Raw genomic sequence first — 25,988 nt, 5'->3', positions numbered from 1 at the left:
AGAAGGGACGGTGCAAACAAAAAGAGCAAAGCTCTGGTACATGGCTCAAAGAGAATAGGCTCGCTACAGAGGCGCTCAACATTCTTTGATACATACTTACGATCAATAATAATGAACAATAGAATTGTAATGTCTTGTAATATAAAGAGGGAAGGAAACATAACTGCTGGAAATGCAAGATGACTCTCTTAGAGAGCACCTGAATTAACCGAGATCCGTACAAAGATCAACGGACCCTTTAACTAAATCTCATACATGGTTTCTTAACTGGCGTAAACAGGACTGATGCTCCAAATTTTGCTCTATGATTCCTATATTATCTTTGAGTAAATTTTTCTTTGAACTGGACTGTTGGCCGTTTTGGAGGAATAGAAGATATATTTTGTTATTTATGATGTCACGCAGGAACAAAAACCCAAGATATGGGTTTCTGAAGTTCTTTGAAAAAGTTCGTTTCATGTATAATTAAAGAAAATAAAATTCGGTTCCACACTATTTTTTTAATTAAAAACGATGAAAAAGCCGAATTGTTTGCTAGTTACCTTGCTGAAATCTTCGAACCAAATGAAAACATCAATGGCAGCTTACTTGACACCACGCCTCAAGAAGAAAATATAAAGCTAGTTTCACCTAAAGATGTAGCTAAGAAGATGCATCTAAGAAATTAAAAAATTACCTGCTAAAATGACTAAAATGCCCTTATCACTGGAGAAATACTAAAACAATTGCCAAAAAGGTTATAATCAAATTAATATGCCTATTTAGTGCTGCAATCAGACTGAAATACGTTCCCAGCATCTGGAAATTGGCAGAAATCATTATGATAAAAAAACAAACAGGAAAACCGGCGAACGAAGTCAAATCATATAGACCATATATCGCTTCTACCGACAGTGTCTAAATTCTTCAAAAAGTTATTATTAAAACGAATAAAACCCATTGTAGAAAAAAAGAAAATCATTCCTGACCACCAATTTGGATTCCGAACAAGACATTCAACAATAGACCAAATTCACCGAGTAACGGACGTAATAGAAAAATCTCTGGAAGAAAACCAAATTTGTTCTGCTATCTTCCTTGATGTCTCACAAGATTTTGACAAGGTCTGGCCCGAAGGACTCTACAATAAACTAAAAGGTATGCTACCAAAGCAGTATGTCGATATTATCATTTCCTACCTAACTTAAAGTCTGTTTAGAGAAACAAGAAGATCAATATTCAAAATTCAAAACAATAAATGCAGGAGTGCCACAAGGTAGCATATTAGGTCCACTGCTTTACTTGTTATACACCAATGATTTTCCGAAATTAGATGGAGGAAAAATTGCAACGTATGCAGATGACACAGCGGTGATGTCACTAGGACCGACTATCACACATTCAACCAAAATCCTCCAAAATGCATGTAATAAGGTAAACGAATGGACAAAAAATGGAAAATCAAGCTAAATCAGCATAAATCAGTTTATCTAATCTTTACAAACAAAAAAGTGAACCACGCTCGCAATCGATGGGACCATACAGCGATACAGGTAAATATCTGGGAATGACCTTAGCTGCCAACTGAGATAGAAAGAACGCGTGAAGAAAAAAAATGACAGAAATAGGTATAAATAACTCTACTGGTTGATAGGACGTGGCTCCAACCTTGCTGTACAAAACAAAATATTATTATATAAACAAGTCATAAAGCCTATGTGGATTTATGGTATTCAACTATGGGGTTGTACCAAACACAGCAATATGAAAATTATATAAACACTCCAAAATAAAATTTTACATAACATGGTCAATGCACCTTGGTACATCCTTATGTAAGGACTTACACATACAAAGATTTGCCGCCAAACACCAGGCTTGAGAATGTGGAAGCGACCAAACTCTTACATAACCGAAACATGGTCAGAAGATTAAAAAGAACAAAGCCGTATGAACTTGTTGTTGTTAAACATGAATAGTGAATAGTGAAAAGTAAATTTTATTTTACCAATGGGTTTATAAAAATGTAAACATTGATTTATTCTATAATATTAGTGTAAAATTAATGGTTGGTCTAATTAGAACAGTTATAATAAATAAATTTAATTAATAAAAAAAATTAAAAACGTAGAAGATTCCTTTTGTATAACAAACTAGTTGTGTAACTATTTAATAATTAATTGTATAAAGATTATAGTATTAATTGTATTGAACAATTGGAATAAAGACATAAAAGTCCAACGAGACATTTCGTGTCTTTTTTTGACACTGGGAAGTAGCTGCCATGGAAAAGAGACTCCAACGTAGATCCAGAGCATGGGGAGATTTGCAAAAGGATGCAATCAAAAGAGTTGTCACTAGTTAGTAGTTGAGTGGTCAGTTCGTCCGGAGTCAGTTACAGTTTACAGTTTAGAATTAGTCACAGGTCAGAGCCCAGTGCTGAGTTAGAAGTTGGTTAATGAATACATTTAACACCATTTTTACAGCGGTCGGTTGCAATAATGGCAACGAGTGGGCTAGCCTTTTGTTAGTTTTTTTATGGAGTGACTCTTTGATAGGGGAATGCCTGACTTTGGCTTTGGTTTTAAAATTTTCCAGAGGTTATAAAATTTTAAGCTATTGATAAACGTTATTCTCACGTGAAGTCCCGGATTACTTTGTATCCGTATTCGGATAAAAAGCTAATCCAGACGAATGATCGACTCTTTGAGATAGCCTTCTCTCTCTCTCTCTCTCTCTCTCTCTCTCTCTCTCTCTCTCTCTCTCTCTCTCTCTCTCTCTCTGTTTCTCTTTTTCTGCCACGCCTACGAAATGTACATATTTCTATACATTCTGTTTTATTAAAAGCTATAATGAGACTAACGAAAACAGCCCGGACTTCACGAAACTATGCAATAGACTAATAAATAAATAAGTTAACAAAAAATATAAATATGCAAGCTGAATGGGACGTGTTTTTGAGATTGTTACTAAGGCTTATTTTGTTATTTACTTTATCACCATGTACTTTGATTTTACGCGGTGTACAGTTTTTTTCAAACTAGCAAACGTTAGTTAATGTTAAAATTATATATTTATGAAAATCCGATACTTTTTCAACCCCCTCAATTTAATATTCCATTATAGATTCGAGTGATAATGAAACAAACAAGGTTTTCTGTATAACCTAGAAGTTTCCTAGATTACGTCTTATGTATATTCTATCGTTTCTTTCAAGGGATGCAATTTAGATTTTTATAATCCAATAGTGTTGCCCTGAATGAGGCGGATTGGACATGAAACGGGTCCGATGTCCGTTGAAAACGTTTTCGATTAAGCTAATGAAATGAAACCTAACTCCGTCTAACCAATTCACTGTCTATTTCAATGAGCGTATCAAGCTGGAGAAGGTCCGTTTTACTCGGTCCGACATTAACGGGGAAGTTACTTTATTAAAGGGCGTTCAATTGCCGACGAGCCGAAATTGCGCATTCAAACGATTGGCATCCTTGAAAAGCGATTCTCCCTGGATCGTGATGAAATACTCCGAACCCGATAAAAATCGCGTATAGCGTGCAATTGAGAACAACACTAAGGGGTTAGAATATCAAGAGTTCACTTTTTCCAATCACATAAGATGTCATTGTGTTGATTTTAGAGAGAATGACGGGTGTTGGTCGAATTCGGGACACGACTAACACAACTTACAAAAAATACCACTGAGCAAAACTACTTTAAATTCAAATTATACCAAAACAGTTACCGCAAAGGACAACTCTCTCTGTACAGCAACTATAAAAGTATTAAAGTAGAAATTTTAGAAAAAAAAAATTTCCACCCGATTCAACCCACTGTCGGCACTTGGGCAAAAACCGACGGGAGAAAGCTTAATTCCTGACACAATACCTTTCCACAGTATTCACCCCTCACCCTGACTCACATGATCACTTGATTGATAAAATTAATGAAGAATTAAATAACTCCCTTCCATTCTGCTAAGACTTTTACTTCAAAAGAAGTCAGTCAGGTCATAGCCTTCCTAAAGATAAAAGTTCTGGTTATGATCTCATGAATTCTAATATCCACCCATTTCCAAAAAAACAGTAGTATTTATTACAATCCTTTACAATGCTGTCCTTAGAACCGCTTACCTTACCTATCTTTTGGAATTTTCTTCATATCGTCGTATTATGCTTTTATCTATCCTCTATAAAGTACTTGAAAAGACCTTTTTCCAATTAATTAAGCTTTTGGTTGAGATAAACAAGTCAGTGTCACAAGCGGGATTCGAACCCACGACCTTCGGCTAAATACATCGCTGCTACACCACTTGAGCTATCGTGACCTCAATCCACTCGGACACTAATTTCCCTTTTTGATTTTGTTATTTGTGTTTTTGCTGTTTTTCGGTGTAAACCTCTTACAGCGTTTGCTTTTATTTTATTTTTTATTTATCACAATATTTGTTTTAATAAATTTGTAAATTAATATTTTTTTTTTTTCAATCACAACAGGTCCCCTTACTGCGGGGATATAGCCGTTATAACTATAATTATATTATAACGTTTCCGGGATGGACCGCTCCTAACAATTTTTAAAGAGAATTTTTGGCGGCTAGAACATTTTTAAACAATATAAATAGACTATTTTGACTAGTAATAAAAACATGAGCACAATGAAACAATTAAATAAAAAGATTGTTAAATAGGTCTTACTAGCTTAAATAACCCGTTAGACTAGATAACTTTATAAATCTAAACAAACATTTCAAATAAATTATTTAAATATATACATTATTACTTAGACTAGATATTTCATATAAGTAATTCAATTGTATACTCATATAAACATGCCAATAATGAAAACAAAATAAATAACTTAATTTACTAAAACATGCTAGCTTAAATAACCTTAACGGACTATATACATTTATAACTTTAAATATAACTTCTCAAATATATAATTTAACTATGTACATATATAACATAAAAAATAAGACATTTCATTTAAATAATTCGATTATATACATATACAGTTATTAATAAAATGACTATATTGACTAGGGAATTAACATAGTGATCATAAGAACATATGAATAACAAACTTAACTACTTAATACTACCAGTTTAAATGCATGATTAAACCATATACATTTATTTTTTAACTACAATTTTAAATAAATAATTTAACTATATACATTCATAATTTACACAATCAGTTCAAATAAACAGTTCACTAAGAGTAATTAAATTCGTACATTGAAGTTCTTTATTTACATACATAAAATTAAAAGCCCTTGCGGGAATTTTTTATTATAGATGATTTTCATTTTGATTTTGTGAACTGTGTTTAGTTTTTTTTTTCATAGACATACTTTATAAACTCTTTATAACTGTGTTTGTTCTTTGTCATTTCTACCAATTTACTTAGGACACTAACTTCCCATCTCGACCCCACCTTTTAAATTTTCCCTCCGTTTTGCCTTTTTTCAAATGTCTTGTAAACAATTTGGTTCTCGGCAACAAATAAATGGCCACGGAGCGCTTTAGTGAAGTATACTTCATTTTGTTTATTACATTTTATTAGGTTTCGTGGTCCGCTTGACCAAATAAATTCTTTTTCCAATTAATTAAGGTTTTGGTTGAAATAAAAAAGTCAGCGTCACAAGCTGGATTCGAACCCACAACGGCTAAATACACCGCGGCTCTACCACTTGAGCGATCGTGACTTCGATCCACTAGGACATTAACTTCCTACCTCAACCGCACCTTTTTTGAATTTTACATCCATTTTTCAATTTCTTTTTTTTATCTCAACCAAAACGTTAATTAATTGGAAAAATAATTTATTTGGTCAAGCGGACCACGAAACCTAATAAAATGTACTTGAAAAGCTTCCTTTTCTTCGCTCAGACACCATCATCTAACCTTTAAATATTATCCCCAATATCGTTGAGTATAGTATCGGCCTTCATGACAAATATTGAAGCAAAGTAATCAGGGATGAAGCCAAGTTGGTGAAAAAACAAACTTATTTTTCTGCTGTCGAGCTTTTGGCTGTTCTGACGGTACTCGACGAAAATGGTGTAATTTTATGAGCAAAACCATGAAATAAATTGTTCGTTAAATTTTACGAGCGAAACCGTGCAATAAATTGTTAATTAAATTCATTAAATCAAAAAATGGTATTGTGGTGTTTGGATCAATTTTCTAGGAAACCATGAAAATTAATTTTTTAAATTAAAAACTGATGGATTTTTGATCTCTGTTAATTTGGGTTATATCAAATAAGTATGTTGAAATTAATTTAACGACAATAATACATGTAGTTTGGATAAAAATATGAGTGTGCGGTTCTTTTGTCTTTGATTGTACTCGATGCTACCCGACAAAAATCTGGACAGTGGGGATCGCGTAGCCTAGAGTAGTGTTGCGTAGAGTGGCATTTGGCAGATGTGGATCTTATGGAAAATTGGACTTTGAATTTATGTCTGGTAGCATTGCATCGGGTGTGTTCCCAGCTTTAATGTTACTTAATTTTCTGTTTTGAAATAATTTACAAATTTATCTTTAAAACCCCATTTAAAATGAGAGATTACTGATTTATATATGCTCTAACTGTGTCAAGTGTAAGGTAGCGTCGTGTAGCGTTGCATCGGGGAAGTGTTCCTGCTTAACAGACAACTCGACCGAACATTCAACCACGCCACCTCAAACATCCGACGGACCAAAGACATGTCCTCGTCCAATGCGAAAGACAGTTCCTCACTGAAGATGCTGTGTTGTTGAAACGCGTTTCAGTACTTCAACAAACCTCCGAGTGAATGACAACTCAATAAAAGACCCTATGCCGGCTCAGCATGATGTTGACTTTAATTACAAAATCTAACTGACACCCCAAAAGAAGAAGACATTTCTAACAAAAAGAACAAACGATTCTAATTTTTCCCGGTGGATTTATGACGCTCGATAAAATCGAAGAGAAACTCATTCGTATTTATTCAACGTTGTACGAGACAAACGCGATAACTCCGCAGTTAAGAGAAAACCTAATTAATATAAAGGGCGCCTTCGGCCGAAAAACAATTATTGCCCTGTTTTTGATTGGTTGTCAAGCGCAGGCAGTCTTTCACCATTTTCTAAAACGTTCTGCTTTTATGAGCCCACTTCCCCCGACTTAACTTGTCCAAAAACAAACCCACCCACGGCAGGGAGGATAAAAGACCGTTGAAAAAGAAATCTTGATCACCGAAGAAGCGATGTAAAATCATTATTCTTTATTTCTTCGAGTTATAAAGCAGGTCTAAAAAACAAACCAAGAAGCGTTTTGAATTTTAAAACAAGGAAAAATGGTAAGAAATCGATAATTACCTCGCGTTGAAACACGTCATTATGCAATTATAAACTTTTGGGGTAAAGAATTGAACCGTTTCTGTTTTTATTCAGTAAAACAAACGGATTGGTAAAGTTTTTAAACCTTGTGAACGATCAGCAACTACAAAAATCACAAGTGCTTGCATATTTCTCATCTTCCTGGAAAATAGCAAAAGTCATCCCTATTCGGAGACCTAATAAAGATCACACCCTGCCTGTTAATAATCGCCCAATACCAATCCTTGCTATTTTCTCAAAAATTGCAAAGAAAGCAGTAGTGCAACAGGCCCATCCGTTCTACTACCAAGTATCGCGCCAGAGGGTTGGATATAATTCTTTATAATTTTAATGCAAAAAGCATGTCGAGATGGTACTTCATGGAGAGAAAGCGTTTGAGTGTGTTTGACAAAGATTTCTCATATTTAAACTCGTGTCATATCAATTTCTTAACTACCTAACACATTTACTTAGGAATAACCTAAGAAATAGGATGTACTTTCTACAAATTGATGGCATAAGATCACCTTTATAAATCTAAAAGATGGGGGTCCCCCAAGAGTCTATTCTCGATTAACATTATTTAACATTTTGCAATTAAATGATCTTTATTGTATTGGTTGCGATAAAATAGTCAGTGTCACGTGCGGGATTCGAACCCACGACCTTCGGCTAAATACGCCGCTGCTCTACCACTTGAGCTATTGTGACTTCGATCCACTGGGGCGCTAACATCCCATCTCAACCCCACCTTTTGAATTTTCCCTCCTTTTTGCCATTTTATCTCAACCAATACCAAATTGTAAGTAACTTGGTTATTTTTAGATTTTTGCCGGGTTCGTCAAAGTATGGATTAGGGTGTGTTATACAAATTAAAACTTTTTTACCCCAGGCTTATTATTTGATCATCCTATCCTTTTTCTCAATGAGGGTTTTTTGCGTTAAACCTTAACTCAAAGAAAAACGTCGTTGTACGAAAAGATCGAAAGTCATCACGTTAAATAATTTGTCGGATTCGTGAGGAGCAGTCAAAAATGAGGCCGCTTATAAAAACATTTTTCATTTTTTTGCCGTCGTTTCGACTTTTATTCGAGTCATCTTCAGGGCTTGGGTGAATTACTAAGCATTGATTGAAAAAAATACAGTACAGATGCAAATATAAACTTTGAACCAAGTATTTCTTACCCACCAAAAATGTGGTAGTGTGGTGCTATTCTTGTGGTGTCATAATGGGTGTTGTGTGACACTTTTGTAAAACGTGAATTTGTATTCTGCTGTATTTATGTGACTGTGACAGAGTAGGGGCTCGGTAAATCTGGGAAATTTTCTTTGATCATAGGTCCCATTTAACTCAAAGGAATTCGAGAATGGGGATTTCTGGACTGGATTTCTGATTCGGGGTTATTCAACATTGGAAAGGAAGTTAATTGTTAATGACGGTAACAAAGAAAAGGGAAATAGAAAAATAAATCTATTAGGTTTCTTGGTCCGAATGACCAAAGACGTATTATTATTAACTTATTGTGAATTAGGTACATAAACGTTTTTAAGTAATTACATTTTTAATTTTTAAATATTACTGGTTTTTAGTGTTTCTATTAATTAAGGCTTTGGTTGAGATAAAAAAGTCAATGTCACGAACGGGATTCGAACCCGCGACCTTTGGCTAAATACGCCGCTGCACTACCACTTGAGCTATCGTGACTTTGATCCGCTCGGACACTAACTTCCCATCTCAACCCAACCTTTCGAATTTTGAGATTAATTAATTAATTGGAATCGGACCACCAAATTTAATGAATTATTTAACATCTTTATAAATAATCTTTGCAAGCTCAAAGCTACACTTAAACTGGTTCTATTTGCTGATGTTACGGCCATTATTAAGTCAGAGTTGATTCTATTTGCAGAGAATTATCAGCAACTGTAGATAGGTGTTTAAAAATTTTGAAAAATGGAGAATCAGACCTAATATAATATAATCAGACCTAAGCTCAACACTGAGGCTATACTCGAGTTAGACTAGAACATGTCAATCATATCAACATAAACGGGCGCCGATTCCATGGGATAAGAATGTTAAATGCCTGGGAATGACTCTGGATTTCAGGCTTAATTTTGGACATCATATCGGGAAAAAATATTCTCAAATGCAAGGATCCTGTCTTTAATAAGCGTTCATGTATGGTCAGTGAAAGAACAAAAATTATTTATGAACTTGAAATACCTCCGTTAATAAATTAAACTGGTGCTCCAATTTGGGGGAATATGCCCAATTCCACTTTTGCTAAGCTCGAGGGAGTACGAAATATTGTTCTTAGAATTATTGGAAAGACGTCGGGGTAAATAGGCTTTACGTCCTGGACTTTTAGTTGATTTGTTGTGTATAGCATGTACATGAATATTCTTATTGTTTTGCGTAATGCAAGTTTTTTTTTTAAATATGTCCCCTTAAACTATTTAAGGTTTAATGTATGTTTAAAGATAAAATGCTTCTTGTAGTGAAGACGAGGAGCAAAAGGGTGCAACAATGCTCTGCATCCCATGTAGCTATGTAAATAAAAAATTATACCCAGTAAAATTCATACATGCGTATTCGGCCAAACCTGATGCTAGATTTCAGCAGAATCGAAGCACTCATCAGTATATTAGAAACCAGTATAATTTAACTATTTGTAAAATTACAATTATCTCACAGAAAATCAGGCAGAATAGGAACTTCACGTATTGTTAAACGTTAAGAAGATTTCATTTTTTGATTATATGCTGCTGAAATAGTAAAGTTTAGTTTTAATTTATAAAACAACTGTGAAGTGTCCATATTATTGCTGTGGTCGTGGTGGAGATGAAATCCAAAATGCAACGTAGGCGTGGATCTAGGGCAAAAGTTATGTCTCTGCGGTTCGTTCGGTAACAGTTGGATCCAAATCGCCAACAGTGGCATACCCGGGTAAAAGCTTTTTCCCTATATCCTAAAATATTAAGTTTCTCGATGCAAAATACTCAATTTGTAGTAAAGGCTTGTAAGGTCTTTGTGAGCGTGCGTTCTTCCTCGATTAGGTTTTCGTTTCCTATTAACTTTGAAGGCCTTTTCCGATTGATATTCCGTGGAATTATTGAGAATTAAATCCGCTAAATTCCTTCGTAAAAAACGGCCGATCTGACATCAACATCTAAATGAGGCTGTAATAAGCTACACAAACACTTTTTAATGGTTAATTTTTGTTTTAAATAGTAAATATAATGGGAAGGACAAAGAGATTTGTATGTACAAATACTCCTGACATAGCCGTTTTAAAATTATATTTAGATCCATTAAAGTTTGTGGTCCGATCGACCATTGAAAAATGGCAGAAAACAGGGAAAATTCGAAAGGTGGCCGGTGGGCTGAGTGAATCGAAGTCACGATAGCTCAAGGGGTAGAGCAGCGGCGTGTTTAGCCGAAGGTCGTGGGTTCGAATCCCGCTCGTGACACTGACTTTCTTATCTCAATCAAGACCTTATATAAAGATTAATTATTTATATTTTGGGTTTTAAGTTGAGTTTGGTCGAAGTTTCTCATTTCAAGTCTGTCTTTCGATGTATTTCAGGAAGTTGAAGAATTTTACTTCTGTCGTTTTCTGTATTATGTTTGATAGTTGTGCGTATCCATTGTCACAGTTATTGTACAGTGTATGTTATTCCTATATTGGAATCAATGGACGTACATTTATAATTTGTAAAGACCGAATTTTTATGCAATTGCATCTTTTCTTCCTATCTTTCAAACCAAGAAAGAAATTACTTCATCTTTTTATATAATGCTTTTGGTTGAAATGAAAAAGCTAGTGTCACGAGCGGGATTCGAACCCACGACCTTCGGCTAAATACCCCGCTGCTGTACCACTTGAGCAATCGTGACTTCAATCCACTCCGACACCAAAAACCTTACATAAAACGATTATTTAATTGAAAGAAGAAATTTGGTCAATAGACCACTAGATATAACGGATCCAAGAAAGACATTTGAATCATGAAAAAATATGTTTTTATGTTTTACTGAACAAAATTGCATTTTTAACTTTTTTTGATCATTATTATTAATTTATGGATGAAAAAATTAAAATATATTTTCCCCCGACAAATATCAACATCATACTCGGCTCTCCTTCATATTTTTTGCTGGTTTATATTCTATACCTTCTTTTGCACCAATCACATTCACAAAAACAGCTTTCTATATGACGGGCTACGATAGTACTCTATATTCCGATGGTGACCCATCATCATTTATACGACAACCTATAGCCTATAACAGTAAACATATACATCCATCATCATTATCGTAGATAAATACAGTTATTCGTATATCTTCCACACTAATTTATACCTACAAAATTATTTACAATTGAAAACATACAATGGCCGCTCATCATTCATACTATACCCCTTGCTACCAGTCCGTCGAGGTATTGGATACCCTGTCCAACGGCCTGTTATCATTTAATCCCGTCCAAGCAAAATTCTCGCTAATAAATACATATATTCGTAATTATAAGACATGAAGCTTATGAAGAGAAAGATTAGGTTAGATTATATATATTCACCACTTTCAAATAATCAAATCACGGGAATACAGTAAGAAATTTTTTTTCATCATCGGAATGGCTGCACTGATGTCCATGAATTTTTGAAACACTGGTGGCAGAGGTGAAGCGATAAATCTTTTCGGTAATGTGCTTCGTCGAAGTTTCCAAAAAATAGTTAAAACGATTAATTTCACTAATTTCGTGGTCCGCTTGACCAATTGATATATTACAATTAATTAAGGTTTTTAGTTGAGATCCGATTACATGACATTTGAAAAATGGCAAAAAGGAGGAAAAAATTCAAAAGGTGGGGTTGAGATGGGAAGTTAGTGTCCGAGTGGATCGAGGTCACGATAGCTCAAGTGGTAGAGCAGCGGCGAATCTAGCCGAAGATCGTGGGTTCGAATCCCTCTCGAGCCATTGACTTTTTTATCTCAACTAAAAACCTCAATTAATTGTAATTAATCGATTAATTTTAATATAAATAATTACATGATAATGAATATGTATTTATACGCTTTAACAGTTTAGGTTTGGTAGAATTTAGTTTGATTAGATTCGGTTCTATCTTTACAATAGAAATCATAATATCATAGGAGTAATCCATGGGGTCTCCCCCAATGATCTTGCGTCGGATCACTCAGCTTTTTGGTCTGTATGTATAAAATGAAGTCTCATCCAATTTTAATTATGCGTAATTTTCAGTGCTGGCAGTCGATATAAAAGTATTTGCTATTGTAAATAATGGTAAAGGAAATGTGCTATTGCAGGAAGATTTTAATAGACTTCTTGGCGAGAAATTTCTCTTAATGTTGACAAATCTATATTTATATCATTTTGTCGAAACAAACAAACACCTATTAATCCTTGTAAATTTTACAGGGATAGCAATTGTAAAATATATGAAATTAGCGACTTGGCGGTATTTTGCCAATTACTTCTCTTATTACTCAAGTTAATGACAAAAGTAATTAAAATCTTAGTTTTCTTAAGAAGAATACTTCTGCATTTCAATATTATAATGATATCCATTATATTTCGTGGTCGATTGACAAAATAACTTCCTTCAATTAATTAATCTTTATTAGGTTTTGGTTGAAATGAAAAAGTTAGTGTCATGAGCGGGATTCGAACTCAGTACCTGGCTCGATAAGCCGCTGCTCAACCACTTGAACTATCGTGACTTCGATCTACACGGACTACTCATTTGTCACCGAAAATCTAATCCTGATTACACGATATTTGAAAAATGGCAAAAAGGATGGAAAATTCGAAATGTAGCTTGAGATGGGAAGTTGGTGTTCGAGTGGATGAAAGTCACGATAGCTCAAGTGGTCGAGCAGCGGCGTATCTATCCGAAGGTCGTGTGTTCGAATCTCGCTCCTGACACTAACTTTTTCGTTTCAACAAATATCTTACATAAAGATTAATTAATTGAAAGAAATTATAATGATAAGTGATGAGACAACTAAATTTTGGGTTAGTTCAAATTCTTCTTGCGTATTGCGTTCATATCCCTGAACCAACCAACTATTATAACCAATTATTAAAATTGTGCTCAGATATCCTCCCGTCTTGTAATGGGATTATTCTTTATATGAAACGATGATAAACGGCTGTTGCTGCGCTCCTGATCACCTTAGTGAGATAAATCTCCATGTCGATAGTTATTATTTATTAATTAATTTGCACAGAACTTATGGAAATATTTGCCTAATAACAATGGCTAAATTACAATCAAACAATATGTTTGTCCTCTTTTAATGTATTTGAAAACAAAATGTATAAATAGTTATCAATGACTGTACAGATTAGAAAGATTATCCTAATCGATCTAGGTCGGCTTTGGCAACGCGGGGGCTTGCAGTTTAAATCGCACCATTCGGAAGGTGCTCAATGATGAAATATATAATTTCAAGTTAGGACTAATTTTGTTATGGAAACAATTTTAGGCTTTGACTTAATTTTGAATGATTTGACTTAAATATGAATTTTCGCTTTATTAAATGTTTTACGTTTTGAGGTATTTATTGCACATTTTGGTGCGTTTTACTGCAGGTAAATTAGGTCTTTAATGTTAAATGATATTAGTTGGTGGTAGTGGTAATTTGAATGTTTTGAATATTTGAAACAGTGCGTGTTTATTTTCAAATGTGCTTTGTGTAACGTTTTGTTGTATTTGGTAAATTTGCAGGCAAAGTTTTGTATTTTTTGACTGCATGATTTCCTGTAGTCCTGTGATAGCATTTACAATAATAATTATAATTATATGATGCAAGTTTTCTTTCATAATTTTGATTATATCTATTAAAGTTCCCAACACTGTAATTTATCTCAAGTAACAACGTTAATTAATTGAAAAATATTAATTGGACAAGCGGACCACGAAAATGTGTGAATTGTAATTTATCATAAACCGTTTATGTTTTACTGGTCAATTGACAAGGTATTTCTGTCAATTAATTATTATTTTTATGTAAGGTCTTGGTCGAGATAAAAAAGTCAGGGTCACGAGCGGGATTCGAACCCACGACATTCGGCTAAATATGCGGCTGCTCTACCAATAGCTCAAGTGGGAAAGCAGAACCGTATTTAGCAGAAGGTCGTGGGTTGGAATCCCGCTCGTGACACTGACATTTTTATCTCAACCAAGACTTTATCAGAAATGTTTTCTCTTACGTTTTTTTATACATGTGACATTTTGAATATAAATTTTTGATGCACAGGGGAAAAATAATGCATCATTCGCTGGAAAGACTATGATGCGATTTTCTATATTAATTAAAACTTTTTCAATTTTGGAATGTACGCAGTTTCATTCATGAAATTGGAATTAGAGTAAATTCTTTCACTTCTTTCCAAGAAATTGATTTAAGTTAGATAATTAAGAAGTTGTACCAGTGCCTAAGTTCTTACAGTGGGTCCAAAAATGAACCACCCTTATATGCAAGAAAGCATATGAGAATATAACGTATGATTCATTTGCTGAATAACCTCTACTCTACATAAGCCTTTAAGTAGGTTTTCACTAATAAACTAATACAAGGGTAACGTTAAAAATAAAGTAGAAGCATACTAATTAGTTCCAACCATATTAACCGTCTTTGTTTTTGTTGAAACAATTAACCCTATACTAAATTAAACAGGACCATTGTTCGGCCATAAATCTGAATAGACGTAGCCAGCAGGACGTTCAGACAAATAATTAACGGAGGTCGTTCTATGACCAATTGTCAGTACTTTGACACTCGGACCTCGGCGACCTTACGTCCAATCTGCTCAAGTGTTCCTTTTTCCCACGAGAAAGTTTCGCAAGCCTCCCAATTTGTTGTATAATTTATTGAAAGTAACAAGGTGTCCACGTGGGTCTGCACTTTGTTTTGCTTTTCTATTGGGGCCAATAATGATAAAATTGGTTTTATACGGACTTCGTATCCCTTGCTTACATGCTTACATTCAATGTGTATCGTTTATTTAAGTGTTTTGTCTAATTCACATATTTGCGCTTTCTTAGTGATAGTTTAGTTATATTCTAGTTCATATTTTAATCAAATTCACATGGTTAGCTAAAAAAATGTTTCTGTGTTTGAATTGTTCTTGATAAATTTCGAATATTCTTCCTATTTTTGTGTGTTTTGTGACCGTTAGTTAATGATTATTCGGAGATCGTGAGATGCGGTATGGTGTGACGTAGGCTTTAGAAAAACATTTACTTTATTGTGCCAACGTTTCGATCTTTGTTGAGATCATCTTCAGGGCCTGAGATTTATAAACATTGTTTGAATTTTACAAATACATGTAAGATGTGGACAAAAAGTTGTGAATTTATACAATGCTAAAAATTTTTAGTAAAGTAGAATTTAGAAAAACAATTCTCACATCCTACATGTATTTGTAAGATTTAAACAACGTTCGTAAATACCAGGCTCTGAAGATGATCTCAATGAAGTTGGAAGCGTTGGGCGATAAAGAAAATGTCTTTCTAAAGCCTACATCATACCAGACCTCATCTCACGATCTTCAAATAATCATTGTTCCTATTAGTGTTGTCAAAAATGATCTGCATAGATTTTCACAATTATTCAAATGATACTGACGCACTGCCGTGTACATTGTCTGCTCTAGTAATGGGATTAATATTTGGGTAAAATTAAGCTTGGTGGCCGTGTTAATGGCCTGTTAATTTTATTTCTAAAAGGCGTGTTAACAACTCATTCCTTTATCTATGCATATTAAAATGGTAAAACAATTACATTACGAACCCAATTTCCAAGTAGAGATAAAATTGCTACTATCGTATTTTCGTAAGTTTTTCATTTTTATACTTTATCTTTTAATCTGTGGTTTTTAGTGACCGTTAGAAAAACGTTTTCTTTACCGTGCCAAAGTTTCGATCTGTTTATCAATCCCAGGCCCTGAAGATGATCTCAATAAAGGTCGAAACGTTGGCACGATAAAGAAAATGTTTTTCTAAACTAGGTCACACCAGACCGCTTCTCACGCTCTCCAAATAATCTTTATCTTTTAAGTTTTTAGTAGTACATTTAGTATGTTCATCGAGTATTTATTAGTATGTACGGATACCATGTGCGATTTTATAAAATACATGAATTGGTATTTTTGCGCAGCTTATTTCATTGTAAAACAATAGAGTTTCAAAAGTAATTTTTCATTTAGAATCTGCTGGTACTACTAAAGTTTTAATAAATTGGACATTAAGCCGACTAGGTGTTCAGCATTTTTTCAACTTTTTTTCAAACAATTTGAAAATCCTTTCCTTTCTAAAATTTAAAAAATAAAATATTGATTTGTTCCGGAGCTACGAATAAGAAAATTTGATTTGATGTTTTTATAACTACCTTTAAAAAATAACAAGTTTCGCAATAAACCTCAATATCTCCAGAACGAAACGATGAATTTTTGAAAAAGATTTTTTTTTTCACACATTTGGAACGACTTTCCATAAAAAAAGGAAATAAATCATATTAACACTACATGAAGGGATTGTCAGAAAGCCGAACAAACATGAAATGTTTGTCAATCAAACTATTGACTGGATTAGCTATATATTTCAAATTGGAAATACCATCAAACAAAAAGATAATCTAAAAAAGGGATCATTAGGGACTTGATTCGTGACAAAGGAATGCTAGGAGACGATGGCAACAGTTGAGAACCTGGCGGATAAAAAAGTTGAAAGAAAGTGCAAATTCTAAAAATAAAGCCGAAAAAAGAAGCAACCGTCAGGAATTATAAAACTGATATCGGAAACGCAAAAATTCATCGAATTTTTCTGGATATATTGGAGTTTTCCCTTCGAACTCGATAATTTAAATTTATCTCGCAACTGGTTGGAAAAAAAATTGAAAATGTAAACTTCAAACACAAGAATCCGTTATACTATAAATTGAAATAATTTAGTGATGAAAGAAAACTTCATTATCTCTAAAACGAAAAAAAGGGTAAACAAAGAAACAAAATTGAAAACATAATTGATAAAATATGAAAATTTAATTTTTGTTGGTTTTTTAACCGACCTTTAAAGACCAACGTTCAGATACACATATTGCCATTATTTTACATTTACTTATATCTAGTATCGTTTTTTCGAAGGATAAAAACAACTTTTTAAGCAGAAACACGATAAATTGAAATTATCAACTTCTGGAGGAAAATTTTAATATGTATCTCCAGTTCAAATCGATTAATTTTTAGTTTTCTGGTAACTTTTTGTAGAATGAAAGCGACATCAAAAAATTGTAAAAAAATAATCAACTATTTTTGTGCAAAAATTTCGATCAACAGTCTCTTTAATGAGCCAAGTTACTAAAATTCTAACAGCATCAGCAGATTCCATGTGAATAATTATATTGCTGGATTTTCCAGTACAAAATTTATTCATCTGTATACATGCTTACTATGTACTTTATGTTCGCTTTCAATTCTGACACAACAGGCTTAGAGGGAAAGAAGACGAGTTATGGAAATAATTTCTTCCGCAAGTGGGTAGTAAAATAAATATCCTGCTTATAAATAATTCATCCTTAAAAATGTAAGAAAAGAAGAAAACGTGGACATAACAAAAAGCAAATTCTATGGAAAAATATAGAACTTTGGGATGTTGTGAGTATATGTTTTGCCGTTTTTAAAATAGTAAAAACAAATAATAGGGGTATTTACAAAGTGGAATAGTGTAAATAGTTCGGGGAAAACCTATTACAACAATAGGGGTATTCACGTTCTTTGTGGTAACCATGTTAACTCTGTTAGGTCCTGTTAAATCGAGAAAAATGATGACGTATACTTTTAAGAATCGGCTTGTTAACATTGATCGATGGGGAGGGGCGTCGGTGGCAGCAAGGTTTAGTCTTTGACACGGCGCTCATCACTGTAAGGTAACGGTCCCGGGTTCGAATCCAGTGGCCCTGCATTCGAACCGGCACCTTGAGGGTTAATATGACCTCTGCTGTTGCGAACCCTCGTTAAAAAAAAAAAAGAAAAAAAAACATTGATCGATTTAAGAGGCCAGAGCTAATGTTAGGTGTTCCGTCAAAAATATAGTCACATTATTATCCGTTAGAGCGTTGGTAACCAACATGGCAGCCATAAATTTAACAGCTGTTTTTTGTTTACACGTATTTTTATTCTTAATTTCGCGTTAATTAAATCCGCCCAATACATTTCTTTTGTTAATTTCTGACTTGTCCTTATACTCTCATTCATCCTATAAAGTTCATAAATCCCAAACCTATAAAGTTGTAGGCTGTTAGACTTAGGATACAGGTTAGGTATGTCGGCACAAATCATTTGTTAGTACTTTTCGAATGCATAGATAGTATTTTGAATGAAAGAGTTGATTAATTTTCCTCTTTTATTAACTTCTGATAATTTACAATTTAACACAAAAGAAAACCAAAACAAACAACAACAAGCCTTCAAGGACTGTTATAGCTTTATTTTTCGTTGTACCAATCGCCACGCGCAGCATTGCGGAAAAATTGACGTTTAACATGCTAAGAAAAGATGGGGGCGTCACGATCTTACTGGACATTTCTCTACTCGGGTTAACACGAGTTAACATCTTACAAACATTGTGAATACCCCTAATGTATAAATTTGCAATTGTTTATCCTTAAATGTAATTTACTTAACTTTCTAATTTTATATATTTTGCAAATAAAAAAACATTTCTGAACATAAATTCAATTACTTAAATAACACTAAGTTACAATTAATTTTAATTTTCATGAATTCGTTAATGTATTTAAGTGAATTTACATTTAATTTAAATAAATCAATCACATTAGAGGTATAATAAAGCTGCTAATGGGGGCCTCAGTCTGTTAAATTGTTGATGGTACAAACTGTACAAAAAGGTGCAATTAACTTCTGAAAGTAAATTTAAAAAGTAACAATTAGTAAATGAAGGAAGAAAGAATGGTATACTTCGAGCAACAAAATTGCAAGTGAAATGGTAAAAACTTAAGATGTTTAATAAGATTTTGACAGTCTTATTGTTAGCTACATTATTAAGGAGTAGCGGAACTTTTAAGAATACCGAGAACAATAAGCCTTGTTCCTGGGTCGACTCAAGACTTCATGAAAAAGATTATTCAACGCGATGGTTCCAGTCGATAACAAATTCTGTTCTCAAATCTTTCATTCGAATTATTTTTACAATATGACAACCAACAAAACCAAAACTATTACATAACGTAATTAGCAAATTTATTGTTTAAATTAATTTTTATCATTTCTATTATCACAATCCAATTTCGGCAGGTTTTATAGCCTTGATTGATTAAAACAACAAAAGCCATATTTTATTTTAATCCCATTAAATTTAGTGGTTTATTGACCAAATTATTTCTTTCAGTTAATTAATCTTTTTATGTAAGGTTTTGGCTGAAATGAAAAAGTTAGTGCCACGAGCGGGATTCTAACCCATGACCTCCGGCTAAATACGCTGCTCAGAGCCATTTAGCCGAAGGTCTTGGGTTCGAATCCCGCTCGTGGCTACGATGGAATGGTGTTACCGTCGCAGCATTGATGTAGAGGCGCCCCAGACCCTAAGGGCCGAGACAACCTCGCTCTCCGCTTCTCCACTCCGAATGGTCGGGCCCGCATTGTGCATCAGGTCGTATGCCGCACGCAAAGGGCAAACAGGCCGAAATACATCAGCCTGTTCTCCCGCGTACTCCCTAGATAGAGAAGGCCACTCTATCTCCTTGAGTATAGGGGCTCCCCTAGCGTAGAAACTTCCGGGAACGCCCCGGCAGCGGTTTAGTTTAAATTGGAATTGCTAACCACACCCAAGATGAGCACCGCCTACGGTAAAGTCTCTTATTGAGCTCAGCCTACACCTGTCATGCGCATTCGAGGGACGCCATAGACTCAGCCTAGGTGGTCCGATCCTTCGCTTCCCCAAGGGTACCACGCCGGTCATACGCACAACAATGCAAAGCATACTCGAGTCAGAGACACCGATTCACTACCCGCTATAGCATGATCATCGCGTCCTCAACGCTTACACGCTGTCGTCCGGTCGCAACGTCTTCCGTGAGGTCGGGGGTAATTACGCTGGCCGTACGCAAGCTTCAAGAAGGTCGCAGATAGAAGACAGCTTCTGTCTATGTTCCCGCCAGGGGCGTCACTACGCGCCACCACGAATCCGTTCCCAGTGTAACTAGGGCTGAATTTGGAAGGTTTAGTTACCCTGTGGTACAGATGGCCATACACCCTCCTCCGTCTATGCAGACAGGATCTAGTGCACTGTCCCTCGTGTGACTCTGCTAAGGCACCCGCCGCCCATGCTGACCCTAGGCCGACACGAGTACTGTTTGTGCTTTAGAGGTTGCCACGACCTCTGGGCTGCAGCTTTATTTTGTGCCCGGATACCCCCCTTGCCTACCAAGGGTTGTGGCATCCCCAGGATAGAATGAAGGAACTCGGATTGAGAATCTTGGGTGGGGGGGGTCTCAAACCACACTATACCGACGTCGTAGTTACAGACATAGTGGGCCACAATTCACTGGTGTGGGAATGCGGAACATATTTCTAACACACGGTAAAACGAAATCAAGTACATCAGGACTTCAGGAGATTGAAGGAGTGGAACAGGCAGACCTAGCCAAAGCAGTAGTATCCCTTTTACTCTTTCAACAAGAACTGCATATTGGCACGCCTATAAGTATGCTAAAAGGGGAACTGAACAAATTGATGAATAAAAAAAATAACAAAAACTAGATAAGTCGGATAGCGTTCCTGGGTTCAAATCTCGGCACAGCCCATGGTTTTTAAATTGTAAGGTAGAAGTATTGTATAGTGATTTGTTTGACCCCGTCATTCCAACCGTAGTTAGAAGTTAAGTCCTCCCCTTGTGACAGGATATTTTACTTGCCACAGTATGGAAATTGAAAAAATCTATAATAGATCTTCTAGAATAGCAGTGAACTCCGAGGAAAAATGGTGCAACTGCTTTAACCTTTTGCCTGTTGTGATCCCCATTTCGTTTTGTGCAGACATCAGGGAATACTTTAATAAATATTTTAACAGCAGTCAATTTTTTAGATGAACTGAATTGTTCGGAAAATGCGTTTTTTTGTGAAATCCTTATTCCTTACTTTTTATTTACCTGCACGTACGAATGGGTTATGTGTAATTATACATATACATATAAACGAGTAAGTTCAAGTGTTTTTCATGAAAAACTATAACTTTCTGTTATGTCATGAGATCTCATATCGTGATGTTCGTTCCTGATCAAAATCTTGCCCTAACCAATGCACCCGTTTAATAAAATCGCCATTTTGCCTAATATATTTTGTGTCATTACAAACAAGGACATTTTCACTACGGGTACTTAATGTACAAGCTCGCCTCGTCATCGCCAAACTCAGGAAGAAATCATGTTGGTCGCTTCTTATCCCATAAAAATTGTGAATAATATAATAAACTCGCGTTGATGATGGAATAAAATACCCAACATAAAAAAGGAGAAAAGTAGAAGAAATATAGTTTACAATTGTAATGACGCACGGTTTTAAGAAAGCTTTACGTGAAAAGCTCCAAAAATGCATAGCAGCATGAGGGCAGGTGTTCCATATGCCTAGAATCGCTTTGTTTTCAGATGGACGCAAATCACCGTTTTGTGAAATAAGCGGTGATCCTCTTGAAATAAACTGGTTTCATTCCAAATATCCTCTCAAGGGTGGATGTGAGTTATATAAAGTAGAAGTAACCGCATTCCCAGCAATTTCCAAAACTTTCTCGGTTTTATTTGGAAAAACATGCGTCTAAATTTATCAATGTAATAAATAAAAAAATACTGTTGGTTGTTGAACAACGTACTGCAGCATGGAAATTTCTTTATTAACAGAAAATAATTGACATGAGCCCTCTCCAGTGTTAATTACATTTGTATATCCTATAAAATCTTTTGTTTACATTGTTTTTTAGTATGTATTAAAATAAACCTAAAAAATGAATAGGGATATTGCCAATGTAAGGTAGTAAATATTTATTTTCCCAAGTATTTTTATTTTATTTGTAATATATAGGCATTGGAATTTATTAGGAAATATTACGTTTTGAAAGAATAAATAACTGTTTTTTTTTTTACATTTATTATTATTTATGATTATTCGGAGATCATGAGATGCGGTCCGGTGTGACGTAGGTTTTAGAAAAACATTTACTTTATCGTGCCAACGTTTCGATCTTTATTGAGATCATCTTCAGGGCCTGGAATTTATAAACATTTTTTAAATTTTACAAATACATGTAGGACGTGGAAAAAATTAATATATACATGCTAGAAAATTTTAGATAAAAAAAATGAATTTATTATTACGTCACCGATATGGCTTTTCTTTTCTGGATATTTCCTTTATTGACATTGGTTTTTTTTCTTGGTTTGCAGTCAATTTTATTGACAAGTACGACCTGAAACTTAGTTTAAATTATAATGATTTGTTCGTCATCCTGCTGGGATCTTGTCTTTTTAACTCGCTTTGTATAAACTACGTAATTATACAGATTTATCGACGTATTAATATACAAATAATATATTTTTGATACGTAAATCATTTTGAGATTTTTTTCTGAGACTGTCAAAAAATGCATTTACTTTAATGTCGAGTTCGAAGGAAAATAAGTGTGCTTGTAGTACCAAAAAATGAAAAAAATATCATTATTGTTTTATTTTCTGCCACTTACGAGCATAAAGAATAATTCAATTAATTAAAGTTCCTAATTGAGACAAAAAAATCAGTGTCACGAGCGGGACCCGAACCCACGACCCTCGGCCAGACACGCCGCCACTCAACCACTAGAGCTATCGTAATCTCGATCCACTCGGACACTAATTTCCCATCTCAACCCCACCTTTTGAATTTCCCCTCCTTTTTGCCATTTTTATTTTTAGTACGGAACCTTAATTAATTTAATGATATTAATTGGTCAAGCGGACCACGAAAACTAGTCAATTTAATAAAGAATAATCTCATTTTTGGTTGGTACTTTTTGATGTAGTAGCTTTTCGTAATTTCCTTGTTCGTATATTAAAGTGGAAATTTAGTTCATGTAAAATATATGGCAGTAACATTGATATTCGAATTTTACAAAATCAACAATATTTAAATTCTCGCAGCATGTATAACGCAAATGAAATTCAAACAGGGTATATAATCAAAAGCGGAAAATACTGAGTAAACCCATACGTTTTTTCGACTAACGGAAACAACTCGCCCTTGTGAGGTCGCAGATATTGTAAACAAGGAAACAAGGAAAACCCGAGTGTGCATTAAACCGTATAGATAAAAAGGTCCTTGTGATAAAGAATTTCCGAATGGTATCGCTCTTTTTTTATAAGGGTTTTCTTACGTTTTAAAGGAGGAACCCGTCGGTTCTAATCTAAAACAATAAATTTTAAGCCCCTTCTGACGCAAGAGACTTTTCGACAACAAAAACACCTTACAGTTCACTGCCTTGAACTTGTCGTTTTCGGTACAATTGTTGTCCCAAGACTGAACGAATTGACAGTCGTAAAAGGGCCGAGTAGAATTTCTTGAAATATGAAGCCCCTCATCGAGGTAGACCGTCGGTTTCGTTTCGCCTGGACTTGTTTTATATTAATATCGCAGGGCCGAATGTCGACCGTCTGATCTTAATACAGCCCTTGGGATAAACCTCCAGTCGACCAATATTCCACAATAAAATTAACTGAACTTAATTCGCGTTCTCCTGAAGTACGTTTCTGTGCGGAATTTATAAAATGCAATACCTCGTTAATGATTATTTTCTGATTAACCTGTAAAGTACAAAAAGCACTGAAAGACGTGTAGAAAATAGGTTAAAATATTTATTGAGCATGAAACACACTGAGAGGTAAAAAAGTGACCACCCTCGTTTTTTTAATAATACTTCAAAAAGTTATAATTTTTTCTCAATTAATTAATCTTTTTATGTAAGGTTTTGGCTGAAACGAAAAAGCTAGTGCCACGAGCGGGATTCGAACCTACGACCTTCGGCTAAATACGGCTCGAACAGTTGACCTATCGTGATTTTTATCCATTCGGACACCAACTTCCCATCTCAACCTACAACCTTAGAAAAATGGCGAAAAGGAGTGCAAATTCAAAATGTTGTAGGTTGAGTTGGGGAGTTGGTGTCCGAGTGGATCGAAGTCACGGTAGCTCTAGTCGTTAGAGCAGCGGTATTGAGCCTAAGGTCGTGGGTTCGAATCCTGCTCGTGACACTAGCTTTTTATTTCAACCAAATCCTTACATGAAAAGATTAATTAATTGAAAGAAATAATTTGGTCAATAGACCACTAAATATAATGGAGTTATAATTTTTAGTTTTTGTTGTCTACTAGATATTTCTAAAGAAAATACAAAATATAATCAACTAAAAAATTAAACTGCGTAAACATTTTACCAAAACTGAATGAAGAAAATATTGAATTCAGCACCGAGTATTTCCTCCTCTTGCGTTGATCGCCGCTTGTATTCGACGTGGCTTTGAATGTATGAGGTTTTGTATAAACTTTGAATGTTTTCAAAATCCTCGAACTGCACAATTAAGAATTCCTGCCAATTCTGTAGCATTGGGCGACATTTTAGACTCTTTGGCAACTCCTCCCATACGTGTTCGATATGATTTAAGTTAGGACTTCATTCTGGCCACTCCAGCCATTGAATTGAACCCTGTTCCAAGTAGTCACCAACGTTCCCAAATGTGTATGACCTTGCATTGTTAAGCACAAAAATAAAACCGTCGTCACTTTTTCAGTGTGTCGCGCTCCTGTTGTGGAACCCTCGATGGATATCACGTTTGTAGTTCCATAGAAATACCTGCCCAAATCATAACAAACCAGCTCTGTAGCTTCTGCGGAGTGAAAATGTTGCGGGAACATTGCTCTCCTGTTCTTCTCCTCTAGACCTCATTAGACTTCAAACAAAGCCTTGACTCATCCGAAAACAAGATTTTAGTCCAATCATGCTGAGACCAATGGATGTGATTTCTTGCGAATTTAACCGACCTGTACCTTGTCAAAAGTTCTGGACGAGTGGCAGGCATTCTAGCATGCAATTCAGGTTTGAAAGGGCTCGCGCTTTACAGTTCGTAAACTGGCATTAACATTTATAACTTGTTGAAGTCGTTGCTTGATCTCAACAGCGGTAGAATATCGATTACGGAGTACATTTGAAACAATTAAACGGTTATCTTTCCGATGGCGACTTGATTCACATCTGAGTAACCGCCAGTATCCTCGTGGTAATGGAAGATGATCGGACAGTTGTCGGGAATATTCATCACCGTGGCCAGAAACACTTGACTTCCATCTTCCAACAAAGCTATGATTCTATCACTTAATTAATCTTTATGTGAGGTATTGGTTGAAATGAAAAAGCCAGTATCAGGACGGGATTTGAACCCACGATCTTCGACTAAATACGCCGCTGCTCTATCTCTTGAGCTATCGTGACTTCGATTCATTCGGACACTAACTTCCCATCTCACGTTTCGCGTTTAAATCACGTTTCAAATTTAACCTCCTTGAGATGGGAAGTTAGTGTCCGAGTGGATC

At 35.0% G+C, this 25,988-nt stretch overlaps 1 protein-coding gene and 1 non-coding gene across 3 annotated transcripts in view; both read left to right on the top strand.

Moving 5' to 3' along the window:
* The window catches only part of LOC106669064 (GTPase-activating Rap/Ran-GAP domain-like protein 3), a 423,385-nt gene that overhangs the window by 250,467 nt on the left and 146,930 nt on the right, over window positions 1-25,988 (top strand). The gene's annotated exons all lie outside the window — the stretch shown is intronic.
* Window positions 10,730-10,802, top strand: Trnan-guu. Its single transcript has one exon. It is a non-coding gene; the product is annotated as a tRNA-Asn (tRNA).

The sequence above is a fragment of the Cimex lectularius genome, unplaced genomic scaffold (assembly GCF_000648675.2).
Source record: "Cimex lectularius strain Harlan isolate CLEC.00 unplaced genomic scaffold, Clec_2.1 scaffold53, whole genome shotgun sequence".
NCBI classification, from domain to species: Eukaryota; Metazoa; Arthropoda; class Insecta; order Hemiptera; family Cimicidae; genus Cimex; species Cimex lectularius.
Note: the sequence above shows the minus strand (reverse complement) of the source record. Positions and strands in the feature narration are given on the sequence as shown.